The sequence below is a fragment of the Pelophylax lessonae genome, assembly GCF_965119305.1.
Source record: "Pelophylax lessonae genome assembly, chromosome: 11".
NCBI lineage: Eukaryota > Metazoa > Chordata > Amphibia > Anura > Ranidae > Pelophylax > Pelophylax lessonae.
This window is the reverse complement of record NC_138778.1, coordinates 22,156,331-22,182,236: the sequence shown is the minus strand read 5'-3', so window position 1 is coordinate 22,182,236 and position 25,906 is coordinate 22,156,331. Positions and strand designations below refer to the sequence as shown.

General features: G+C 46.7%; 1 protein-coding gene across 3 annotated transcripts in view; it reads left to right on the top strand.

Moving 5' to 3' along the window:
• KCNJ16 (potassium inwardly rectifying channel subfamily J member 16) overlaps window positions 1-25,906 on the top strand; it is a 63,979-nt gene that overhangs the window by 15,790 nt on the left and 22,283 nt on the right. Inside the window, exon 1 of one of the 3 annotated variants that reach the window (XM_082271814.1) lies at window positions 7,005-7,140. The exons of the other annotated variants lie outside the window; for them this stretch is intronic. The gene's annotated coding sequence lies outside the window, so the exon portion shown is untranslated. Of the gene's footprint in view, window positions 1-7,004; window positions 7,141-25,906 lie in introns of those variants that run through there. 3 annotated transcript variants of the gene reach the window in all.

The window sequence follows — 25,906 nt, the reverse complement described above, 5'->3', positions numbered from 1 at the left end:
CTTAAAGTTTTTTGCATGCAAGCTACAGTGGGAGGAGCTTGCTGGGCCCCTCCCACAGCTCTGCTGTCTTTCTCTCTCTCTTCTTGTGCAGGGTGACCATTCTTGTCTCTCCACCCCCTACTTTAGTTCTCTGCAGGCAGACTGTAGTGGGTGGAGTCCGTTGGGCCCCTCCCACAGCTTTTCTCCCTCTCTATGTGCGGGGTGATTGGTCCTGACTTTGTCCCCTCTGATTTTCTGCAGGAAACCTGTAGTAGGTGGAACCTGCTGGACCCCTCCCACAATTTACAGTTTTATGCAGGCAGCCTGTGGTGGGTGGAGTCTGTTCACCCCCACCCACAGCTCTGCTCCCTCTCCTTGTGCAGGGTGATTGGTCCTGACTTTGCCCTCTCCTTTGATTTTGTGCAGGAAACCTGTAGTAGGTGGAACCTGCTGGACCCCTCCCACAATTTACAGTTTTATGCAGGCAGCCTGTGGTGGGTGGAGTCTGTTCACCCCCACCCACATCTTTGCTTCCTCTGCTTGTGCAGGGTGATTGATCCTGACTTTGCCCTCTCTTTTGATTTTCTGCAGGAAACCTGTAGTAGGTGGAACCTGCTGGACCCCTCCCACAATTTACAGTTTTATGCAGGCAGCCTGTGGTGGGTGGAGTCTGTTGGGCCCCTCCCACATCTTTGCTTCCTCTGCTTGTGCAGGGTGATTGATCCTGACTTTGCCCTCTCTTTTGATTTTCTGCAGGCAACCTGTAGTAGGTGGAGCCTGCTGGCCCCCTCCCACAGCTCTGTTTGCTGAACGGGCTATGTACAGCACAGTGATTATGTCACAACTGCATTTACAAGGTAATATCTTGGATTGCAAATGCATTTGGTGCACAAAAAGTGTATTTGTATCCTTGGTGGCCATTGGGGATTACATTTAATTGAAAGTTTTGGTGTCCTGTGTTAAGCTTTAAGTGCAAAAATGATGTTCTCTGCAATCCTTTGGCCTGTTAAATATACCATTAAAAGTGTGTTGTTATATGTTGATACCTGTTGATTCTGCCAAAAATTCAGTGCTTGTGCACCCTGCAGTTATATCTCAAACAGGGGGAGGTGTTCTGTAGTCCTGTCCTAGGTTGACAATGTTGCTCCTCCATAGATACAGTGCAGTGTAGTGAGCGTTGTCAATCAGGGCTGCTGTTAGGAATCATGGGGCCCCATACAGTCTACCTGGTAGGCCCCCCCCCCAAATATATCAAGACAATATTTCCACTAAAAATACACTAAAATAATTATTAGCGGACACAAACATAACAGAGAACCCATGTGAATTAGTCCTTTTTAAATATCTTTTACATAAAAAAAAAAAAATTACATTTTTTTTTTTAAATGAACGCGTTTACAATTATTTTATTTTACAATTTTTTAAAATGTTTAATTCATTTAAATTTAAATAATTTATTTATTATTTTTATTTTTTTACATTTGTTATTTTTTTATTTTTTTTACAGGACAGGGAAGCCTGCAGGGCTGTGGTAGCAGGGGCAGCACAGTGAAAGGGGGCACACAGGGAGGGGGGGGGGGGACTCAGAAGCAGGCAAAATAGGGAGAGCGGGGATCGGTGTCGGAGAAGCAATTGCAAGAACAATGCCCTGTGTCTGTGTCTCTCCCTGCAGCAGCTGAAAGCTGTCAGGTGGGGGAGAAACTGGCTTTCAGCTGCTGCAGAGAGCCACACAGGGCTTCCTTCTATAATTTGCCCTCTGCCCAACCGCACCGATTCACAGTACTGTTGGGGCCCCCTACAGGAGGATTGGTGGTCCCCCCTATCAGCGGCCCTGGTTGTCATCCTAGGACAGGAAGGGTGTTACTGGAAGATAAAGTTAAAGGGAAAACGTTAAAAAAAAGAAAACGAATGCAGCCAGTACATCTAAGGACAGGTATGCTGCAATACAGTATATTACATTTTTGTCATTGGTTATAGATACACTTTACAGAGGATCTGGAGCCATATTAATGATTTTTAGATATATTCTACCTGTGAAAATGGTTGTTAAAGTGGAGTTCTGCCCCCCCCCCCCTCCAAAAATTAAAAGTCAGCAGCTACACACACTGTACACATACTGTTGCTGCTGACTTTTAATATTAGGACACTTACCTGTCCTGGAGTCCAGCGATGTCGGCACCGCAGCCGATGTCTTCATTGGCTGTCGGGTGCTGCCGCTGCCGTTGCCGGTCAGGGAACCCGGCAGTGAAGCCTTGCGGCTTCACGGGCGGGTCCCTACTGCGCATGCGTGAAGCGTGCTGCGCATTCAGATTGGCTCGGTGGCGGAGGGTAGGAGGAGGGGTCCTCACTTTGCCGCGGCGCTGTTCCCGGAAGTGGGGAAGGGTACCTGTCAAAAACAGGTACCCGTTCCCCCCTCCCCCCTGAAAGGTGCCAAATGTGGCACCGGAGGGGGGGAGGAAGCAAATGAGCGGAAGTTCCACATTTAGGTGGAACTCCGCTTTAAGTCTGATTAATCTTATCAAAGCAGGTTCATAATTTCATATACAGTGGGTACGGAAAGTATTCAGACCCCCTTACATTTTTCACTCTTTGTTATATTGCAGCCATTTGCTAAAATCATTTAAGTTCATTCTTCTTCCTCATGAATGTACACATAGCACCCCATACTGACAGAAAAACACTGAATTGTTGACATTGTTGCAGATTTATTAAAAAAGAAAAACTGAAATATCACATGGTCCTAAGTATTCAGACCCTTTGCTGTGACACTCATATATTTAACTCAGGTGCTTTCCATTTCTTCTGATCATCCTTGAGATGGTTCTACACCTTCATTTGAGTCCGGCTGTGTTTGATTATACTGATTAGACTTGATTAGGAAAGCCACACACCTGTCTATATAAGACCTTCCAGATCACAATGCATGTCAGAGCAAATGAGAATCATGAGGTCAAAGGAACTGCCTGAAGAGCTCAGAGACAGAATTGTGGCAAGGCACAGATCTGGCCAAGGTTACAAAAAGATTTCTGCTGCACTTAAGGTTCCTAAGAGCACAGTGGCCTCCATAATCCTCAAATGGAAGACGTTTGGGACGACCAGAACCCTTCCTAGAGCTGGCCGTCCGGCCAAACTGAGCTATCGGGGGAGAAGAGCCTTGGTGAGAGAGGTAAAGAAGAACCCAAAGATCACTGTGGCTGAGCTCCAGAGATGCAGTCAGGAGATGGGAGAAAGTTGTAGAAAGTCAACCATCACTGCAGCCCTCCACCAGTCAGGGCTTTATGACAGAGTGGCCCTACGGAAGCCTCTCTTCAGTGTAAGACACATGAAAGCCTGCATGGAGTTTGCTAAAAAACACCTGAAGGACTCCAAGATGGTGAGAAATAAGATTTTCTGGTCTGATGAGACCAAAATAGAACTTTTTGGCCTTAATTCTAAGCGGTATGTGTGGAGAAAACCAGGCACTGCTCATCACCTGTCCAATACAGTCCCAACAGTGAAGCATGGTGGTGGCAGCATCATGCTGTGGGGGTGGTTTTCAGCTGCAGGGACAGGACGACTGGTTGCAATCGAGGGAAAGATGAATGCGGCCAAGTACAGCGATATCCTGGACAAAAACCTTCTCCAGAGTGCTCTGGACCTCAGACTGGGCCGAAGGTTTACCTTCCAACAAGACAATGACCCTAAGCACACAGCTAAAATAACGAAGGAGTGGCTTCACAACAACTCCGTGACTGTTCTTGAATGGCCCAGCCAGAGCCCTGACTTAAACCCAATTGAGCATCTCTGGAGAGACCTAAAAATGGCTGTCCACCAACGTTTACCATCCAACCTGACAGAACTGGAGAGGATCTGCAAGGAGGAATGGCAGAGGATCCCCAAATCCAGGTGTGAAAGACTTGTTGCATCTTTCCCAAAAAGACTCCTGGCTGTATTAGATCAAAAGGGGGCTTCTACTAAATACTGAGCAAAGGGTCTGAATACTTAGGACCATGTGATATTTCAGTTTTTCTTTTTTAATAAATCTGCAACAATGTCAACAATTCTGTGTTTTTCTGTCAGTATGGGGTGCTATGTGTACATTCATGAGGAAGAAGAATGAACTTAAATGATTTTAGCAAATGGCTGCAATATAACAAAGAGTGAAAAATTTAAGGGGGTCTGAATACTTTCCGTACCCACTGTATATATATATATTCAGTTTGTAATTATTTGCTTCCTATATATACTTCACTTGCTGGCAATGCTCGTATCTCACCAATGACGTCTGCATGATTGAAAACAATCTTCTCTGCAGTCTCTAATAATGTCAGACACCCACAATGCATTGCATAGATATGTAACCTGCTAACTGTACAGAAACGTCACCTTTAGGTCCGAGAGTCGGGGACCTTGATGGAAACCAGTTAGCTAAATGCACTCTGTGCCGTTAATTTTTACCATATGAACCATCCATGTGGTTACAGCATTGCTGTACTATATATAACCGTTCACTCATCTGCACTCCTAATGCCTTCCAAATGGTGATGCCGGTCAGAGACACGGACGCCCCAGAGTAAATAGTGAGGACCCATTCACAACTCTCTGTGCCAACGCCTTTTTTTTCTTTCAAACAGACAGCACATTCACTTTCAAGGGACCCTAAAAATATAAAAAAAAAATAATAATAATAATAATAATAATAATAATAAAAAAGTAAATAAATAAATAGATATATTAACCAGTTCTGGACCGGAAGGATTTGCCGCCTTAATGACCAGGCCATTTTTTTGCGATTCAGCACTGCATGAATTTAACGGAAAATTGCACGGTCGTGCGACATTGTACCCAAAGAAAATTGATGTACTTTTTTTTCCCCACAAATAGAGCTTTCTTTTGGTGGTATTTGATCACCTGTGCGATTTTTTATTTTTTGCGCTATAAACAAAAAAAGAAAAGAGCGACGATTCTGAAAAAAAAATAAAATAAATAAAAATTTTCGCTTTCTGCTATATAACATTCCCCAAAAAACAAAAAACAAAATCTAAAAATCTAAATTTTTCATCCATTCAGGCCAATTTGTATTCTGATACATATTTTTGGCAAAAAAAAAAAATCGCAATAAGCGTATTTTGATTGGTTTGCACAAAAGTTATCGTGTCTACAAACTAGGGGAAGATTTATGTCTTTTTTTTTTTTTTTTTTTTTCAAACAGACAGCACATTCACTTTCAAAGGACCCTAAAAAAAATAAAAAAATAAAAGTTAATAAATAAATATATTAACCAGTTCTGGATCGGAAGGTTTTGCGCTCTTAATGACCAGGACATTTTTTGCGATTCGGCACTGCTTTACTTTGACGGACAATTGTGCGACGCTGTACCCTAATACATTTGATGTCCTTTTTTACCACAAATAGCACTTTCTTTTGGTGGTATTTGATCACCTCTGTGTTTTTCATTTTTTGCGCTTTAAACAAAAAAAAACATATAGGGAAAAAGGAAGGGGGTGGGGCTAGACGAGGGGACTTTAAGGGTACCGTCTTATGACCAATAACATTAACGAAAAAACTGGTAGGCTATAAAAAAAATTCCAAACTTTTATTACAAAAAAGAAAATAATAATACATAGACAAGCCAAGTGTACACAGACACTGAGCAATAAAACACTGATCTCCTGCTCAGTAGTATCCCCAGCTCTGCTGATCCCCCGCTCAGTAATATCCCCAGCTCTGCTGATCTCCCGCTCAGTAATATCCCCAGCTCTACTGATCTCCCATTCTGTAGCAACCTCAAGTTCTGCAGTTCATAGGGAACTATGATTAAGCCCTGTTGGGTGGGGAGAAACATGTCAGGGGGTATTGCCCACGGAGCATTGACTAAGGCTTTCACATGTATACATCCATACTAGGATTGGCTATGGAGCAGTGCTTTCAAGCTAAAAGGGGTGCCTTGAGAACCACTGATCTACAACGTTTTTGTATGATGTAGTATTACCAGCTCCCTTTACTAGAAAAACCTGAACTCAGTCATTGGAGATGGGGAAATTGCTCATACTTTTGACCATAGGCGAGGTGTGATGGTCAAGTGTCTAAACTTTACATGTTCTTGCAGCTAGTAGAGACTTGTACAATGTAAGCCATTAATTATTGCAGAATGTTTGGAATTTAGGTGATCCCCTTTAGTATCTGAGGATGGCTCAGATCCCTTCCCAGGATTGAGGATGGCTCAGATCCCTTCCCGGGATTGGGGATGGCTCAGATCCCAATCCCGGGATTGGGGATGGCTCAGATCCCTTTCTGGGATTGGGGATGCCTCAGATCCCTTCACGGGATTGGGGATGCCTCAGATCCCATCCCGGATTGGGGATGGCTAAGACCCCTTTCTGGGATTGGGGATGGCTCAGACCCCTTCCCAGGATTGGGGATGGCTCAGATCCCTTCCCTGGGACTGAGGATGGCTTAGATCCCCTCCCTGGGATTGGGGATGGCTCAGATCCCTTCCTCGGGACTGAGGATGGCTCAGATCCCTTCCCCGGGATTGGGGATGGCTCAGATCCCTTCCCCGGGACTGAGGATGGCTCTGATCCCTTCCTCGGGATTGGGGATGGCTCAGATCCCTTCCTCGGGACTGAGGATGGCTCAGGTCCCTTCCTCGGGACTGAGGATGGCTCAGATCCCTTCCCCGGGATTGGGGATGGCTCAGATATCTTCCCCGGGATTGGGGATGGCTCAGATCCCTAACCCGGGACTGAGGGATGGCTCAGATACCTTCCCCGGGATTGGAAATGGCTCAGATCCCTTCCCCGAGATTGGGGATGGCTCAGATCGCTTCCCCGGGACTGAGGATGGCTCAGATCCCTTCCCCGGAATTGGGAATGGCTCAGATTCCTTCCCCGGGTTATATACAATGTATATCTAATGTATACAATGGCATCAAAGTCATCCTTCCTGAAATCTTGTATCTCTAACAACTGAAGTAATCTGATAAGAGAATCACCTGACCTTCAAATGTTCTTCATGTTCCTACAGGTGGGAATATCTGCTGTCACCACTCTGTCAGCTTTCTATAGATCTGGAACTTACCAGCTCTGTCCAGATCTGGCAACGCCGATGCTTCCAGCAGTATTTCTTTATCAGCAAATTTATCTGAAATCTGAACTATTTGTCTCAAATGCTGAAAACATTGTCTGAAAACAACCTGGCTGGGAGGTTTTTGTGGATTTTAGTTAATCATTGTTACAGTTTATAAGCCGATCCTAAAGTTGTTAAATGAGAGTCAATGGGACTCTCACTGGATGACGATCGATTTGCTAAAGCGCCGTGTATCATAAACCATTGCAGTGTTTTATTTCTTTCCTAAAATGTACTATTTTATCTTTTTCATCCTTAAAGTAGATTTCAGTACTAATTATCTCCTGCAGCCTCTTTGCTTAGTAGTAACCCCAGCTCTGCTGATCTCCTACTCAATAGTAACCCCTAGCTCTGCTGATCTTTTGGTTTGCTGATCCTCCTCTCTCTCTTGTCCTCGCTCACCTCCCACGCTGCTTACCACATGTGACATCTGCTTGTTTCTCCTTCGCTGGTCCCCCAGCTCTGCTTATCATCCGCGTAGTAGTAACCCCCAGCTCTGCTGACCCCCACTTAGTAGAACCCCCAGCTCTGCTGATCTCCCACTTAGTAATAACCCCCAGCTCTGCTTATCCTCTGATTTCCTTATCCTCCTCTCTCTCTGGTCCTCGCTCACCTCCTGCTATGTTGCTCCCACGCTGGTCACCACATGTGACATCTGCTAGTTTCTCCTTCTCCGGTCCCCCAGCTCTGCTGATCCTCTGTTGCTCACTTCTCTCTCTGTTCCTCACTCAACATCCACTATATCTTTCCTATGTTGCACACCATGTGTGCTGTCTGCTAGTGTTGTCTGCTAGGCACGTGTGCCTCTGCTCCAGCTGGGACCCCGCTCACCTTCATGCTGCTCCACACTGAACACCAGATGTGACATCTGCACCATGCAGTGCCATCTTAAGAGCATTATAGGCCCCCGGGCAATGCAGTGCACTGGGGCCCTGCCTACACAATCACCCACGAGAATAAAAATGCAAAATACCATTATGGGGATATTTATTGGTACAGCAGTGCCAGGCTGATGACAGCTTCCAAGTTCAGCGGCAGGGTCCAGTGAAAACACACACATGATGGACGCGATGGACGGGAGTCAGACTCGACTGTCCTGTGTGTGCCTGTTCCCATGGAGGCGAACAGGCATTCCTGCAGTTATGGGCTCCCTCTCCGCGGCCCAAGTGGCCTGACAGCAGCACAGGGCCGATAGTCGCTTGCCACCTGCTAAGTTCGGCAGCGGGATGCACACGGGAGTCAGGACTAATGCTTGGCTGGGGCTGGGTCGCTGGGCAGGTGGGGCCCCCCGGGCAAGTGGGGCCACTGGGCAACTTCCCAGCGTGCCCATTCAGTAAGATGGCCCTGCCCCACCATATATGCACATGTACCGGAAGTAACTTTCCGGTTTGCTTGTTGGTTTCCCAGTGCATCCTGGAATATCTCATATGTGCAATACCTCCGAAACAAAGCGAAGCTAACGCTGAATAAAAGCCTCTCAAAAGCTGCAGGTGCGAGCTTTGTCAATGGCTTCTACGGAGGCTTTGTTTTACCCAAACTACCATTTAATCTGACGTCACCAAAACTTCCTATGTAAGCCTTCTAATAATAATGACCAGAGGAGAACCCGGCCTCAGACTACATGGCGGTGCAGCCTGTGCAGTTACATAATTAGAGGGAAGCCTCAGAAGTGTCTTGATTAAAGGCAGAGAAGGGCCAACGCGTTACGTCCAGATTGGGTAAATGGAGGCTTACGTAAAACGCTAAAGATAGACGCCTGTGTTAAAAATAAAGTTAAAAAAGAGTCTCAGGATATCCTGTGTTATTTCTACATTAATATTCACTCAGCAGAAATATTTGAAGAAAGTCGGCGCAGCAAGGAATCTCTGCAATGCGTCTGTTCAGCGTGTGCGTAAGAAAGGATGGCGTGCGGGCTGCGTGCACAGAGCAGATGTCTTCATATTACATGGCGGGATGACCTTTTCTGCTCGTAGAAAACACCGATAATCTCATTACCGCATTCTTAGGGCAGGAGGACAGTGCGAGGGGGAAACGTGGAATTGTAACAAATCCCGCATTTCCTTTCTCAATGTGTAACAGATTTCCTCGAAGGAAACTTTTCTAGACATATACGACTGGGGTGGACTGATGCGGTTTGAATCAATAAAGCAGCCATAACATTATCACCACTCAGCAGAACCTGTCGTGGCATGGACTCTTCTAGACTTCTGAAGGTACGCTGTGGTATCTTTAAGCTGTCAGTAGTAGATTCTTTAGGTCCTGTAATGTAAGTTGGGAGGTGGGGCCTCCATGGATCTGACTTGTTCTTCCAGCACATCCCACAGATGCTCGATTGGATTGAGATCTCAAGAATTTGGAGGCCAAGTCAACACTTCAAGCTTGTTGTTGTGTTCCTCAAACAATTCTTGAATTCACCACATCAAGCCACCTTCTTCCATTGCTCTGCGGTCCAGTTCTGATGCTCACATGCTCATTGTATGTGCTTTTGGCTGTGGACATGGGTCAACATGGGCACCCTGACCGATCTGCAGCTATGATTCCCTATAAACAACAAGGTGCGATGCTCTGTGTGTTTATGACACCTTTCCATCAGAACCAACATTCACTTTTCTAGCAATATCAGCTCCAGTAGCTCTTCTATTGGATCATCCCCCACTTCCATCAATGAGCCTTCCCTCCCCACCTCCATCAATGAGCCTTCTCTCCCCACCTCCATCAATGAACCTTCCCTCTGCACCTCCATCCATGGGCCTTCCCTCTCCACCTCCATTCATGGGCCTTCCCTCCCCACCTCTATCAATGGGCCTTCTCTCCCCACCTCCATCAAAGGGCCTTCCCTCCCCACCTCCATCAATAAGCCTTCCCTCCCCACCTCCATCAATGAGCCTTCTGTCCCCACCTCTATCAATGAGCCTTCCCTCTCCACCTCCATCCATGGGCCTTCCCTCCCACCTCTATCAATGGGCCTTCCCTCCCCACCTCCACCAAAGGGCCTTCCCTCCCCACCTCCGACAATGAGCCTTCTCTCCCCACCTCCATCAATGAGCTTTTCCTTTCCACCTCCATCCATGGGCCTTCCCTCCCAACCTCCATAAATGGGCCTTCCCTCACCACCTCTATCAATGAGCCTTCCCTCCCCACCTCCATCAAAGGGCCTTTCCTCCTCACCTCCACCAAAGGGCCTTCCCTCCCCACCTCCATCAAAGGGCCTTCCCTCCCCACCTCCAACAATGAGCATCCCCTCCTCACCTTCATCAATGAGCCTTCCCTCACTACCTACATCACCTACACCTGGCTGCTCATGACCCTGTCATTGGTTGAGGGGAGGATTTGGACCAGCACAGTCAGTAATTAGATACTCCCAGAATAGGAGAGGGTTAGGATGTGCAAGGAGGGAGGAGCTGGGCCAGCACAGACAGTAATTAGACACTCCCAGAAGAGTAGAGGGCTAGGATGTGCAAGGAGGGAGGAGCTGGGCCAGCTCAGACAGTATTTAGACACTCCCAGAAGAGGAGAGGGTTAGGATGTGCAAGGAGGGAGGAGCTGGGCCAGCTCAGACAGTAATTAGACACTCCCAGAAGAGGAGAGGGTTAGGATGTGCAAGTGGGAAAGAGCTGGGCCAGCACAGACAGTAATTAGATACTCCCAGAGGAGGAGAGGGTTAGGACATGCAAGTGGGGAGCAGCTGGGCCAGCACAGACAGTAATTAGACACTCCCAGAGGAGGAGAGGGTTAGGACGTGCAAGGGGAGAGGAGCTTGGCAAACACAGACAGTAATAAGGCACTCCCAGAAAAGGAGAGGGTAAGGACCAATGTTCCCTTTAAGCTGCGCGCATGCGCAGTCTAATTGAAGATCCCGCGCAGCCGCAGACCCAGGCCGCGGACCGTTACCGGTCCGTGGCTGAAACGGACCGGTAACCGAGGAACTTTACATTATTTTACTATGGCGGCCGGGGAGCAGAGCAGTGCGCCCCGAGCCTGCCCTTTGTGTGACAATAGCGAATGAAAATTCGCTATTGTCACACGGATCTTCCTCCTGGCCAATCAGGGAGCGGGTCCTCCCGCTTCCTGATTGGCCGAAAGGCAAACCCCATGCCATTGGCCGAGGAGGAGGCGGGAGGACTGAGGAGACGTGGGGATGCGGGGACTGAAGAGAAGCTGCCGTGGGGTAAGTGCACGGGTCTCGCGGGGGGGGGGGGCACTCGCGGGGGGAACGCTGGCATCTCTGCATTGATTGGGGGCAATGCTGTGGGCACTCTGCATTGATTGGGGGCAATGCTGTGGGCACTCTGCATTGATTGGGGGCAATGCTGTGGGCAGTGTGTGCTGCCGGGTCACTTATTTAGTGAAGTTTCACAATATTGCACAATTGATTTTGGCACAATTTATATTCACTATATGATTTGTAGCACCATTTGTATTTTATATTGATTTTAGGAGTAATCACAATTTTTTGCGCTGATAGCCTTTGATTCACAGACGTGAAGCACAATGAAATTGCTTGCTCAGTCTAAATGTTTGCGCTCAGAAATGTTTTTATTTGCTCAGCACAGTAAAAAATTAGAGGGAACATTGGTTAGGAAGTGCAAGTGGGGAGGAGCTGGGCCAGCACAGACAGTAATTAGACACTCCCAGAGGAGGAGAGGGTTAGGACGTGCAAGGGGAGAGGAGCTTGGCCAACACAGACAGTAATAAGGCACTCCCAGAAGAGGAGAGGGTTAGGACGTACGAGGGGGGAGGGGGGCTGTGCTAGGGAGTTGACTCTTCTGGTATATCCACATTTTCTAGTACTTTCCACCCTTCCACAACACATGGGAAGGGCAGGCTGCAGGGAACGGAAGGAGAAATCTTACGATCAGAAGGGAGGGCAAGCAAGAGCAAAAATGATGTGTGCCATGGGCCATAGGCCTCCAGCCCTGGCAAGCTCTGGAGGAACCCTGGTGGGAATGGCTTACTGTGTATTCAGCTATTTAACCAGAGTTCCTCTTTAGCAGAAGTGTTGTCCCTGGTGCTGAGCTCCAACATGCCCATACACTTCCATTTCCTTCCATCCAGCCTTGCGGCTCCCATGAAGAAGGTCCCCCGGCTGATGTTTCTGGTCGGCTTTCCTGAGGAAGTTCAGTGACATCTTCAGTTCGGTTCCCCAGTTATGATAAAAGGTTTGAAAAACCATCCATCTGCTTTCTGCGGCATTTCCTGGCCGAGCGTCACATAGACATCGAACATCCCCTCTGTGCCGGAAATGTCAGAGCAGAAACTTTCCTTTCTGGAAGGGGGACCCTTCTGTTCATCCTGATGTGGTGGAGAAGGTGAACTGAGGGCGCTGCTTTATAAAAGTCTGCTTACATCTACCAGGAAATATAATGATAATGGAGTCAGGGTTATAATAAATGAGATTCTCTTTTCTGAGCTTCCTTCTTGAGGGGATTGGAGCTGCATTAGTGCACTTACAACAAGAACAATTGAGTTCTGTCCGTGATAATTTTATTTGCACTAACGTCCAGGCAAATAACGTTCAGGCCCAGCTTTTGGAGTGTGTCCCCTACTAAATATTGTTTGGATCGTGAAGAAGGGGACGTACCCCTAAAACTTGTCCTGAAAATTTAAATGTTAGAGCCAACTGTGAGGGATTCCCACCATCCCTGAACTGAGTTCCCGGGTTTGTACACCTTCTGTGCCCATTAGGAGGGGCTCCCAGCATCCCTGCATTGAGTTCCCGGGTCTGTACACCTTCTGTGCCCATTATAAGGGGGCTCCCAGCATCCCTGCATTGAGTTCCCGGGTCTGTACACCTTCTGTGCCCATTATAAGGGGGCTCCCAGCATCCCTGCATTGAGTTCATCCCTATGTTAAATTCCCAGGTCTGTACACCTACTTTGCCTATTATGAGGAGTCCCCACCATCCCTGCACTGAGTTCCTGGGTCTGTACACCTGCTGTGCCCATTATGAGGAGTCCCCACCATCCCTGTGCTGAGTTCCCGGGTCTCTACACCTGCTGTGCCCATTATGAGGGGCTCCCAGCATTCCTTTGCTGTGTTCCTTGGTCATAACACCTGCTATGCCCATTATGAGGGGTGCCCACCATCCCTGTGCTGAGTTCCCGGGTCTGGACACCTGCTGTGCTCATTATGAGGGGTTCCCATCATCCCTGTGCTGAGTTCCCTGGTCTGTACACCTGCCTTACCCATTATGAGAGGTTTCCTGTTCATTGATGGGTACTTATGTATTTTTTTTAATGGAAAATGTTACAGGAGATGAACGCGACACCCAAAATTCCCAGAAGAACAGAAGCAGAGTTGGGATTCCTGGAAGGGGCTGACTCACTTCACCCTAAACTTTAACATTAGGACACTACTAGGCCTAAGGCCGCCCCCCTGCATGAAAAACCCCCCGATCCACTGCAAAAACCTGAAAGAAAAAAAATGGCCTTGGCCGGCCCGACATGCACACTGCGCATGTGCCGCCACCACTCGGGAAAACCCGAACATGTTCGGCTATTCCCGGGCAGGCGGCGCACGTGCGGTGACGTGATGGCTCCGGGCAGCGCCATTTTCAAATGTAAGGCGCCTCAAGGTAAATGAGACTCCTCTGTGTAATGTTCCGGTACCTTTGGTACCCTAAATTACTCTTTTCACAAGTGAATGCGCCCCACCATTCTCTTTTGGAAAGGTGCGCATACACCTTTAAGACTGAAGATGTCATCACTCAGCGCCAGACTAGATGGCTATTTAAAGCGCCGGTTCTCACTCACATGTGTTCGTTCAAACACCCTTACCTGGATGCTAACTTGGCTTGAAGCTTTCGTGCTTGCAAGCATACCTCGCTGACGGAACCTCGCTGCGCTGATCCCTGCATCCCGCTTCCGGATCATCCGCTCCTCCTGAACCAACCTTCGGCTGTATTGCTATTAGTGCTAAGTACCCCGCAGGGGAACCCTCTATAAACTTATACTAAGCTTACACTATCTAGCTCTGCATAGTAAAGACTATTTATCACATCTGCATATCTAGATTGCTAGCTCTTAAGACTACTGCTACTTATTCCTGCACTGGGTTGATCACTCTTGTATGTCCACCTGCTACTCTGTCATCTGCTACCATACATGATTGCTAAACCTACCTGCATCCATCTGCTACTGTCTTACCTTCAAGTGTCTGTCACCTACCACCTCCACTCAACCTGTCTCTTAAATCTTCATCACTGTGTTACTACATACATAAAGTCACTCTAGGAACCAGCTTGTTGAGTGTGTGTATTTACTAGCTGAATTAAGACCTTCCACACATGATGAGTCATTGAGGTTGGGAATGGTATCTCAGCATCTCTCTTACATTAATACTGAAGTGGAATATTTCTGCAGCTGAAAATCCACACCATACATGAAACGCAGGAGCGTTACAGATTGAACGAACCTACAAATGGATTCAGCAGAAATAACCACTCAGGTGACACAATTAAAACAGCAAGTAACTGCGTTAATACACGCACTTGCTGAATTAAAAGAAGACAATCAGGCTCTGTCGCAGCAGGTAATTAGACTGACACAACTTACCTCTGCTCAGTCCCCTGAACCCAAGATAAATCCCCCTTTGGTATTTACAGGCGATCGCAAAAAATTTCGCGAATTTAAAAACGCATGTGAGTTACTTTTTTTGCTAAAACCTCGTACCTACCTTACTGATCACATTAAGGTTTTTACTATTATTTCTTACCTAACAGGCGATCCTCGAGCCTGGGCAGACTCTCTTTTTGAGAAAAACGACCAGCTTCTCAACTCCTATGCCTTGTTCCTAGCAGAACTCACTAGCCTATATGATGACCCCAATAGGCAGAGTACTGCCGATCTTCAATTAAGATCCTTGAAACAAGGAAGGAGGCCTGTAGAAGACTTTGTCGCGGAATTCAAGAGATGGACCCTTGATTCAGAATGGAATGATGCATCTCTGAAAACCCAATTTAGGCTTGGCCTATCAGAAGCCGTTAAGGACGAACTCGCCCGAGCGGATCTACCAAAAACCCAGGATGCATTAATACAAATCAGTATTACCATAGATAGAAGACTACGAGAAAGAAAGGCTGAGAAAATGGGAATGCCATTATCCGTTTCCTCTCGGATTCCGGCCGTTAACCCCGTTCCTATGGAGGTAGGAACCATACGCCCACCGCTATCAACTATGGAAAAAGCCAAAAGACGAAATGAAAATCTCTGCTTGTACTGTGCATCCCCGGATCACAAGATAAATGTCTGTCCCCTAGTCAACAAAAAGAAGGGTGAGTGTTCACATGTCCTCCTAGGGGGATTGACAACTTCATTCACTAACCCTTACATTTTTGTTTGTTTGACATTACAGTGGGACCAGAACAGGATTACTACTAAGGCCATGATTGACACAGGATCTTGTGGAAATTATATTGATATATGTTTTGCTGCTTCAAATAAAATTCCTATTATTTCTAAACTTAAACCTGTCTCAGTAAGTCTTATTACCGGTGTTCCATTATCCTCTGGTCCAATCACCGATCAGACACAAGCACTTCTAGTCACTATTAACGAGTCTCATAGGGAGACTACTACCTTCGATTTAATACCTTCACCCCACTTTCCCATTGTGTTGGGACTTCCCTGGTTACACACACACCAACCAACCAAGATTGGAAGGAACGGTCCTTGGCCTTCCTCTCTTGCTATTGCGAGGATACGTGTAACCTCCCGTCTTCCGGGAAGATTCTGTCTATGGTGACAGATGAGATTGCACCACTATGTTATCAGGATCTTTCTGAGGTTTTTCTTGAGAAAAATGCTCAAGCATTACCTCCTCATCGAGACTATTATTGTAGCATTGATCTACTCCCAAATAGCAAATTGCCGTTCGGTCATGTTTATCCTCTTTCACAGGATGAACTTTCCCATCTCAAAACCTATTTGGATGAGAATTTGGAAAAAGGTTTTATTAGACCTTCCACTTCTTCCACAGCAGCAGGACTCTTTTTTGTTCGCAATAAGGACTCAAGTCTCAGACCTATCATCGACTACAGGAAATTGAATGCTATCACAATAAAAGATCGCTATCCTCTACCGCTTATCCCTGAGCTCATTGAGCAGGTGCGTGGAGCTACCTATTTTTCAAAATTGGACCTGAAAGGAGCATACAATCTCATTCGAATCCGTGATGGAGACGAGTGGAAGACTGCATTCAGAACCAGATACGGATTGTTCGAGTATCTTGTGATGCCATTCGGGCTATGCAATGCCCCTGCAGTTTTCCAACGATTTATAAACGATATTTTTAAAGACTTACTAGATGTCTGTGTTGTGGTATATCTGGACGATATACTTATATATTCACGATCCCTGTCTGAACACATAAGACATGTAAGACTTGTACTATCGAGATTGCTTGCACATAACCTTTATGTGAAACTGAAGAAATGCTTGTTTCATAAAGACGAGGTACTCTTTCTAGGCTACATCATATCCAAAACAGGAATCGAGATGGACATGAGTAAAATATCCTGCATTCAGGATTGGCCTACACCAACCACACGCAAGGCGCTACAGCGATTCCTGGGATTTTCAAATTTCTACAGGAAGTTCATTAAAAACTTTTCTGCTATTGTGAGACCCCTCACACAGCTCACTAGCATAAAAAAAACATTCAAATGGTCAGAAGAAGCCAGTAAAGCTTTTCACCTGTTAAAGACAAGGTTTACTTCTGCTCCCATATTACGCCATCCAGACCCATCCCTCCAATACATTCTGGAGGTAGATGCGTCAAACATGGCAGTAGGAGCAATACTCTCCCAACGACCAACCCACACTTCACCACTTCATCCAGTCGCCTTTTTTTCTAAATCCCTAAGCAGTCCAGAGATAAATTACCCCGTGGGTGAAAAGGAACTGCTTGCTATAAAATTGGCTCTGGAGAATTGGCGACATTTACTCGAAGGCACCCAATTACCAATAATTATATACACGGACCATAAAAACCTCCAATATCTTCAGACTAGCAAAACTCTCTCGCACCGACAGGTACGATGGTCACTATTCTTTCTAAGGTTTAACTTCCTAGTGACCTACACACCTGCAGATAAGAACAAAAAGGCGGATGCACTATCACGACTAACTGAAGAAAACTACTTTGAAATCCCTTCCGTTCCTATAATACCTCACAAACGCATTATTGGAGTTGTCTCATGATGTGCCTATGGCAGGACATATGGGTATGACAAAGACTCTTAATTTGATTTCCCGGCAATTCTGGTGGCCTGACATGAAAACATCTATACAAAAATTTGTCTCTTCATGCAATGTCTGTGCCAGGTCCAAAATTGACACTACGAGACCATCCGGTCTACTATGCAGTCTACCAATACCCCAAACTCCATGGGAAGTTTTGTCCTTGGACTTCATCGTAGAATTGCCTCTTTCCAAAGGATTTAATACCATCTTGGTGTCAGTGGACCATCTGACAAAGATGGCACATTTCATTGCTATTCGCAGACTACCTTCGTCCAAACAAACGGCAGAACTCCTGATGAAACATGTCTTTAGATTACATGGTATCCCAAAAACTCTTCTGTCTGACCGTGGATCCCAATTTATTTCTAAGTTCTGGCAAGAACTATGTCACATACTACGGATCGAGCGGAAGCTCACTTCTCCTTACCATCCGCAGACCAACGGACAGACTGAAAGAGTCAACCAATGCATCGAGCAGTATTTACGTTGTTACACTTCTTACCAACAGGATGATTGGGTGGATCTTCTCCCTCTGGCAGAATTTGCCTACAACAACGCAACCCACAGTACAACCAAGCAGAGTCCGTTCTACTTGAACTATGGGTTTCATCCCTCTATTCTTCCACCACGCATCCTTCCTTCAAACAACCCAGTAGCCTCAGACTATCTTACCCAAATAAAGGATTCTCTGGGTTTATTAAATACTACCATTGCACACGCTCACAGTCAACAAAAGAAGTACTATGATCTTCGCAGAAGACCTTCTCCACAGTACACTATCGGGGACCTCGTTTGGCTCTCAACAAAAAATTTAAGACTGAAGATCCCTAGCAAAAAGCTTGGACCTCTGTTCTTGGGACCTTTCCCAATCAAAAAACTTATTGGAAAATCTGCAGTACAGCTTACATTGCCAATAGACCTAAAAATCCATCCCATTTTCCATGTGTCGCTACTGAAGCCCCATGTTCCGGACCACGGAATAAGGCCTAATATTCCACCTCCGCCTCCTGTACAAGTTGAAGGTGGAGAAGAATACGAGATAAAAGAGATTCTGGATTCTCGTATCTACAGAAGAAGACTTCAGTACTTGGTTAGATGGAAGAACTATGGGCCCCAAGACGACACCTGGCTAAACACCTCTGAAATACATGCCCCTAGATTAATCCGCAATTTTCATGCGAGATACCCAGACAAACCAGCTCCAGAGGCCTTCAGGAGCCGGCCTTAAGGGGGGGGGGTATTGTAATGTTCCGGTACCTTTGGTACCCTAAATTACTCTTTTCACAAGTGTATGCGCCCCACCATTCTCTTTTGGAAAGGTGCGCATACACCTTTAAGACTGAAGCTGTCATCACTCAGCGCCGGACTAGATGGCTATTTAAAGCGCCGGTTCTCACTCACATGTGTTCGTTCAAACACCCTTACCTGGATGCTAACTTGGCTTGAAGCTTTCGTGCTTGCAAGCATACCTCGTTGACGGAACCTCGCTGCGCTGATCCCTGCATCCCGCTTCCGGATCATCCGCTCCTCCTGAACCAACCTTCGGCTGTATTGCTATTAGTGCTAAGTACCCCGCAGGGGAACCCTCTATAAACTTATACTAAGCTTACACTATCTAGCTCTGCATAGTAAAGACTATTTATCACATCTGCATATCTAGATTGCTAGCTCTTAAGACTACTGCTACTTATTCCTGCACTGGGTTGATCACTCTTGTATGTCCACCTGCTACTCTGTCATCTGCTACCATACATGATTGCTAAACCTACCTGCATCCATCTGCTACTGTCTTACCTTCAAGTGTCTGTCACCTACCACCTCCACTCAACCTGTCTCTTAAATCTTCATCACTGTGTTACTACATACATAAAGTCACTCTAGGAACCAGCTTGTTGAGTGTGTGTATTTACTAGCTGAATTAAGACCTTCCACACATGATGAGCCATTGAGGTTGGGAATGGTATCTCAGCATCTCTCTTACATGACTACTGAAGTGGAATATTTCTGCAGCTGAAAATCCACACCATACATGAAACGCAGGAGCGTTACACTCTGCAGCAGATGCCGATGCTGCGAGCATGGTACAGGAGATTCTCCTGTACCATGCCCGCAGCACCTGCATCGGCTGTATTATGCTGCCCACAGCCCTGCATCTTCTGTATTATGCTGCTCAGTGCCCACAGCCCTGCATCTCCTATACCATGCTGCCCAGTGCCCACAGCCCTGCATCTCCTGTACCATGCTGCCCAGTGCCCACAGCCCTTCATCTCCTGTACCATGCTGTTCAGTGCCCACAGCCCTGCATCTCCTGTACCATGCTGTTCAGTGCCCACAGCCCTGTATCTCCTGTACCATGCTGCCCAGTGCAGAGCATGTACAGAGAGGAAGAGGTGGAGCCTAAAGAGGAAGGGGTGTGGTTTACACATGATAGGGCGGGTCTGAAACAGGAAGGGGTGTGGCCTTGACAGGAAGGGGTGTGTCATAGGTAAATTAGGGGGTGCATGAGTTTAGTCCGGCCTAGGGCAGCACAAAACCTAAATACACCACTGCATTAGGATGGACTTGTCCTTACAAGGGGTGTAGCCTTTCCTAAAGAACATTCTCAGGTGCCTGGCTAAGTGTGACCCCAAAATATCTCACTGGCTGTCCGTTGCCTCAGCAGCCTCCAAATGGTGTCAACCCCGTCCTCTTCACTGAATGGAGGACCTGCCTACTTTATCAGTTGAAGTGTAAACCCCCTTTTCATTAGAGAGGAGTCCACCTGTAAGTTAAAGGCACATGCTGTAGGTATACAGTAAAGCAAACTTGGTGTAAATGTAGACTAGCCCTTTAATTGCTTAGCAGCAGATTACACGGAGATAAGAGTCACCTAACAGAAGATAAAGGATCTTGCACAACCTTCCTGGGGAAGGCGGAAAAACTGGTTGTTTGTCAAGAATATCTCAGCTTGTCAGCTGAGCTCAGGCCTCACATTGCACAGGACATGCAGAGTGCTTTACCCTGCATAGATCACACCGGGGACTAGGGGGGAGTGAAGTGATTAGGGTTAGGAGTGCCGAAATCTTCACCACCCTCCACCCTACAGATGGTCCTTGCCTCTACCATGGATCATCTGAAGAAGGTAGATCTCCAAATACCTTATTAAGGTTTTGTTCACCTCTGCACATTTCCGTAACGGGCCAAAAAATGCGTGTTGCAGTGCCAATAATTGTTAATGGTGTCCCAAATGCGGCAAGCAAATGTGAGTTTTGCCACATGCAAAAATGCACAACAAACGCATCAAAATGCATGGGCATGGCAGAAAGCTCCAGCTCTGTTCACATCTGTGCATTCTGTGCACAGAAATGCGCACAAAAATGCAAACAGAAATGCACAGAAAACCAGTGCCATTAACTGTTAACCTCCCTGGAGGTCTGATTATGTCAGGATTTCTGTGCTAAAAGCGGTACATTGTTTTGCATGGAAATCTGTTGTTTTATATTTTAAAACTCACCTTCCCCTGCGATCCCCTGCTGTCCTCCCCCGCCGTCCTCCCCCGCCGTCCTCCCCCGCCGTCCTCCCCGCCATCCTCCCGCTGTGTGCTCGGCCGATGCCGACAACTGTCTTCCGGTTCCCTTCCTTGCGAGTGTTGCGACGCAGGGGGTGAAACCGGCGGCAATTTCAAAACGGATTACACTGTATCATGCCATGTCACCACAGGATTTCACCTGGTGACTTTTCCAGTGCCCTGCCTGTGCTTTTCCAGTTCTTTGTGCCTGGAAAATAGAGAACGACCATGGCATCCAAAAAGCGTTCTATTTTGCACAAAAGCGCTTTTAGACGAACTGGAAAACAGCGACTGCGAAACAAAGTTACTTGAAGAACTGAGCGATAGCGATTCGTGGGGAAAATTCGTCATCAGGTACGGAAAGTGAGGACAGCGATGATTCCGATGTCTCTTTCTGGCACATCGCTCTGTTGGAAATTCTGAAGAATCATTTGATAAACTTCCCAAATTCCACAATCTATGTGCCAGAAAGAGACATCAGAATCATTGCTGTCGTCACTTTCTGTACCTGATGACGAATTTTCCCACGAATCGCTATTGCTCTGTTTTTCAAGTAACTCCGTTTCGCTGTCGCTGTTTTCCAGTACGTCTAAATGCGCTTTTGCGCAAAAAGCACACTTTTTGCACGCCATGGTCGTTCTCTATTTTCCAGGCACAAAGAACTGGAAAAGCACAGGCAGGGCACTGGAACCAGGTGAAATCCTGTGGTGAAATGGGATGATACAGTGTAATCCGTTAACTTTGTATCATGTCGTTTAGTGTATTTACATTTATGAATTTGCCGCCGGTTCCACCCCCCTGCGTTGCAACACTCGCAGGGAAGGGAACTGGAAGACCGGTGCCGGCATCTGCCGAGCACAGAGCAGGGAGAGACTGCGAGGATGGCGGGGAGGACAGCGGGGGAGCGCAGGGAAGGTGAGTGTGATTCTGGGATAGTCCCGAGTGTGGCTCGGGGTTACCGCTTTTGGTACTGAAAATTAACCCTGAGCCACACTCGGGAATACCACCAGGGAGGTAATGGCATGCCAAACGCAGCATTGAATGCACATTTTGCCATGCACAAAAATGTGCAACAAATGAGGCAAAACGTGTTCTGGGAAAGTGTGCAGAAATGCACCAGAATGCACAGAAAACGTGTGTGCGCCTCCGAACCCATTAATTGTTAATATCACCCCAAACGTGGCACGCAAAGGTGCTTTTTCCATATGCAATGAATATGTAACTAAAGTGGGAAAATGTGTTCTAGGAAAGCATGCAGAAATGTGTCGGAATGCACAGGAATTGCGGGTCGCACTTCGAGCTCCATTAATTGGTAATGGCACCCCAAGTTAATGTAAGTTTTGGCACACACAAAAATGCACAACAAATGTGGGATGGCAAAAAGCACCATTCACATCTGCACATTCTGGGAAAGCGTGGAGAAATGTGCCAGATTGGGCAGAAAATGTGTGTTATGCTTCCAGTCCCATTTATTGTAAATGGCATGCCAAGCGTGGCATCAAGGGTGCATTTTGCCGAGCGCAAAAATGCTAAACTAATGTGGCAAAACGCCTTATGGGAAAGTGTGCAGAAATGCTTCGGAATGTACATAAATCACGTGTTGCTCTTCCGGGTTCAAATATTTCGGGTGGCATTTACTGTAACCAATCCCTGTATGGCTGTCCCTGCAGCAGCTGGAAGCTGGCATCTTTTTTTCTCTCCCACCTGCTGGCTTTCAGCTTCTGCAGAGAGTGCCATACGGGGAATCGGTTCCAGTAGTTGCCAACCCCCCCACTGCACACCTCCCAACTTTTCGAGATGGCATCGAGGGACACCTATTAGCAAAAGTATGTAGGCATAGGACACACCACCCTGCCACGCCCCCTTAAACCACTTAAAGACCAGGCTTTTTTTGACATTTGTTGCTTACAAGTTAAAATCAGTATTTTTTGCTAGAATTGTACTTAGATCCCCCCAAACATTATAGATATATTTTTTTAGCAGAGAACCTAGAGAATAAAATGGCGGTCGTTGCAATATTTTATCTCACACGGAATATGCGCAGCAGTCTTTCAAAAGCAATTTCTTTGGAAAAAATACATTTCAATGAATTATAAAAAAAACTAAATAGTAAAGTTATCCCAATTTTTTTGTATATTGTGAAAAACTATGTTACGCCAAGTAAATAGATACCTAGCATGTTACTCTTTAAAATTGCACGCACTTGTGGCGAAAAACATGCGGTACTTAAAAATCTCCATAGGCGATGCTTTAAAGATTTTTACTGGTTACCAGTTTAGAGTTACAGAGGAGGTCTAGTGCTAGAATTATTGCTCTCAAGCATTGTGGTTCTACCTCACTTGTGTAATTTGAACACTGTTTACATTTGCGGGCGCGACTTATGTATATGTTTTCTTTGGATCGCAAGCACGAGGGGATGGGGGCACTTTAAAAAAAAAAAAAATTCTTAATTTTATCTTTTTACACTGTCCCTTTAAAAAAAAAAATCTGATCACTTTTATTTCTGTCACAAGGAATGTAAACATTACCTGTGACAATAATAGGCAGTGACAGGTACTCTTTATGGAAGAAGCTGGGGTCTAAAAGACCCCAAACCCCTCCTCTGCACTTCAAAGTATTCAAAATGCCAAAATCTGCATTTTTGAATACTTTAGATATTTTAAAATCAGCGCCGTTGTCTACCGAGTGAACTGGAAGTGATGTTGTGATGTTGTTTCCGGGTAAGTACACCGGAGACCCGATCAAAGCTGATTACGGCTTTTCTGGTCGCTCGGGTCTCCCGGAGGGGCAGGAGATCCGTGCAGAGCCGCGGGAGGCAGGGGGAGGGGGGAGGACGTCCCTTCCCGCTGCTTGTGATAACGGCCGAGCGGCTGCTTAGTCGCATCGTTTGTCATCACATAAATGCCGACCAAACGGTACTGGGGTGAAGCCTCTAGCTGCAGGCATCACCCCGGTACAACCATTTCTTTAAAATGATGTACAGGTATGTGATTTCGCGGGAAGTGGTTAAAGGAGAATTATACAAATAATGATTAGGTAAACCCAAAGATGTTATTTTTTATTTTATTTTTTTTACCACTACTATTCCTTTAGATTGGCTTTTGGAATTTACAAATGCAACAATTTGGAATTGGGTGAAAGTTTTAATACTGGGAAACTCTTTTTGAAAGATAAAAAAATGCATTTTTATATACAACTTTACAGATCAGACCAAAATGAGGGACAAATGAGGAGGAAAGAGGGAATCAGGGACTGTCTCTCAAAATCAGGGACAGATGCAGTGGCGGCTGGTGCTCCATCAGTCGGGGGGGGGGGTGTTAACCAACGGGCGGCAGACGGACCCCCCCAATTACTCCAGCCCGCACCACCATATCCCCCCCCCCCATGCTAGTTTACTTACCTTGCTCTGCGGGACTGACAGGTAGTGGCGGCGGCGGCGGCTTCCCCCTCAGTCTCCATGTTCCCTCTCGGCAGCCGAATCCTCCCTCCTTCTTGGCCAGTAGGATTCCTTCTCCTTTCGGCCAATCGGGGAAACAGGTCTCAGGACCCGCTTCCTGAATGGCTGGGAGGAGAATCAGTGTGGCAATACCGAATATTCATTAAATATTGTCACACAACTGGGTGGGCTCAGGGTGCAGTGCTCTGCGCCCCTAGCCCACCCTTTTTTGAAGCTTATTAGAGCCTCTGGCTCTAATTAGGTGCTTCAAAAAAAAAAAACCCATTGGAATCCATGCGTCCGGCACCCTGCAAGTATAGGGGGGGGGCGGCGCCCCTGCGCCCCCAATGGACGGGCCGCCAGTGGACAGATGGGAGCTATGCCACTGCACTGATCACCCCCCATGTGCACCATACGTTTCCCCTTCACCTCAGGTCCCCCTACCCCTGCAGTGCCTCCGGCTTCCCTCCTCTCCTTCCTGCAGGCAGCTGCAAACTCACAATAGGTTCCTTCAGGATGTAGTGGGGGAAGGTCTTGTAAATATGTTCCAGTTATCAGCCACTTCCTTTGCTGAATGAACACAATGAGTGATCGACATAGTAAACTGTATTTATGGGGGGGGGGGTACTGTCAGGTTGACTGTATAGGGGTGGTTTGGTTTCTAACAGCAGCCCTGCCTGAAGTGCAGCGGTAAGCGTTAATGTTATTCTGTGCCAGTCGGTGCCGATACTAAACTATCGGCAGCATTTCTTAGAAATCACCTTGATGACTTAACTCACTCTGGATGCCATCCAATATTGCTGCAAGGAAATGTTCCTCCTGCTTATTTGTTTTCTGATACAGCGATTGTAGAGTCCATCGACTTGCCCTTGTTCCTCTCTGGTACTCTCCTCCTAAAGTAAAAATGCATTATATTGCAACTTACCAATTCATAGATGTGTGGTGGCTGCATTCGCTTTCTTTTTTACTTCCACTTACACCGTCCCATTCACAACAAACATCGATGCTGTGTGTGTTCTGACACCTTTCTATCGGAACCAGCATTTACTTTTTCCGCAATTTGAGCTTCAGTAGCTTTTCTATTGGATCAGACTACACATGCCAGCTTTCTCTCCCCTACCCCATCAATGAGCCGCCTCAAACCTCCATCAATTTGATCTCCCCAACCTCCATTAATGAGCCTTCCCTCCCCACTGCCATCAATGAACCTTCCGTCGCCACCTCCATCAATAAGCCTTCCCCCCCTCCCCTCCCCTCCCCTCCTCTATCAATGAGTCTTCCCTCCCCACCTCCTTCAATAAGTCTTTCCCCCCACCTCCATCAATGAGCATTTCCCCCCAACCTCCATCAATGAGCCTTCCCTCCCCACCTCCATCAATGAGCTTTCCCTCCCCACCTCCATCAATGAGCTTTCCCTCCCCACCTCCATCAACGAGCCTTCCCTCCCCACTTCCATCAATGAGCCTTCCCTCCCCACTTCCATCAATAAGCCTTCTCTCCCCACCTCCATCAATGAGCCTTCTCTCCCCACATCCATCAATGAGCCTTCCTTCTCCACCTCCATCAATAAGCCTTCCCTCCCCACCTCCATCAATG